Genomic DNA, 1449 nt, shown 5'->3' on the forward strand with positions numbered 1-1449 from the left:
TTATGTTCTTTGCAGCTAAAGATGGAGAAGCTCTATACAGTCAGCAAAAACAATACTGGGAGCTGACTGTGGCTCAAATGATGACTCCTTATTGCCAAATTCAGACTTAAATTGAAGAAAGTAGGGAAAACCACTAGACCATTCAGGTATGACCTAAATCAAATCCCTTATGATTATACAGTGGAAGTGACAAACAGATTCAAGGGATTAGATCTGATAGAGTTCCTGAAGAACGATGGACGGAGGTTTGTGACATTATACAGTAGGCAGTGATCAAGACCATCCCCAAGAAAAAGAAATGCAAAAAGGCAAAATGGTTGTCTGAGGAGGTCTTACAAATAGCTGAGAAAAGAAGAGAAGCTAAAGGCAAAGGAGAGAAGGAAAGATATACTCATTTGAATGCAGAATTCCGAAGAATAGGAGAGATAAGAAAGCCTTAGTGATCAGTGCAAAGAAATAGAGGGAAACAGTTGAGTGGGAAAGACTAGAGATCTCTTCAAGAAAATTAGAGATATCAAGGGACCATTTCATGCAAAGATGGGCACAATAAAGGACAGAAATGGTATGAACCTAACAGAAGCAGAAGATATTAAGAGGTGGCAAGAATACACAGAAGAACTATACAAAAAAGATCTTCATAACTCAGATTACCACAGTGGCGTGATAACTCACCTAGAGCCAGACATCCTGGAATGTGAAGTCAAATGGGCCTTACGAAGCATCTCTGTGAACAAAGCTAGTGAAAGTGATGGAATTCCAGTTGAGCTATTTCAAATCCTAAAACATGATGCTATGAAAGTGCTGCACTCAATATGCCAGCAAATTTCGAAAACTCAGCAGTGGCCACAGGACTGGAAAAGGTCAATTTTCATTCCAATCCCAAAGAAAGGCAATGCCAAAGAATGTTCAAACTACCGGACAATTGCACTCATCTCACATGCTAGTAAAGTAATGCTTAAAATTCTCCAAGCCAGTCTTCAATAGTATGTAAACTTCCTGATGTTCATGCTAGATTTTGAAAAGGCAAAGAGATCAAACTGCCAACATCTGTTGGATCATTGAAAAAGCAAGAGAGTTCCAGAAAAATATCTATTTCTGCTTTATTGACTATGCCAAAGCCTTGTGTGGGTCACAACAAACTAGAAAGTTCATCAAGAGATGGGAATACCAGACCACCTGACCTGCCTCCTGAGAAATCTGTATGTAGGCCAGGAAGCAACAGTTAGAACTGGACATGGAACAGCAGACTGATTACAAAATCGGGAAAGGAGTATGTCAAGGCTGTATACTGTCACCCTGCTTGTTTAACTTATATGCAGAGTACATCATGTGAAATGCCAGGCTGGATGAAGCACAAGCTGAAATCAAGATTGCCAGGAGAAATATCAATAACCTCAGATATGCAGATGACACCACCCTTATGGCAGAAAACAAAGAAAAACTAAAGAG

Source organism: Bison bison, unplaced genomic scaffold (assembly GCF_000754665.1).
Source record: "Bison bison bison isolate TAMUID 2011002044 unplaced genomic scaffold, Bison_UMD1.0 scf7180017864352, whole genome shotgun sequence".
Classification (NCBI taxonomy): domain Eukaryota; kingdom Metazoa; phylum Chordata; class Mammalia; order Artiodactyla; family Bovidae; genus Bison; species Bison bison.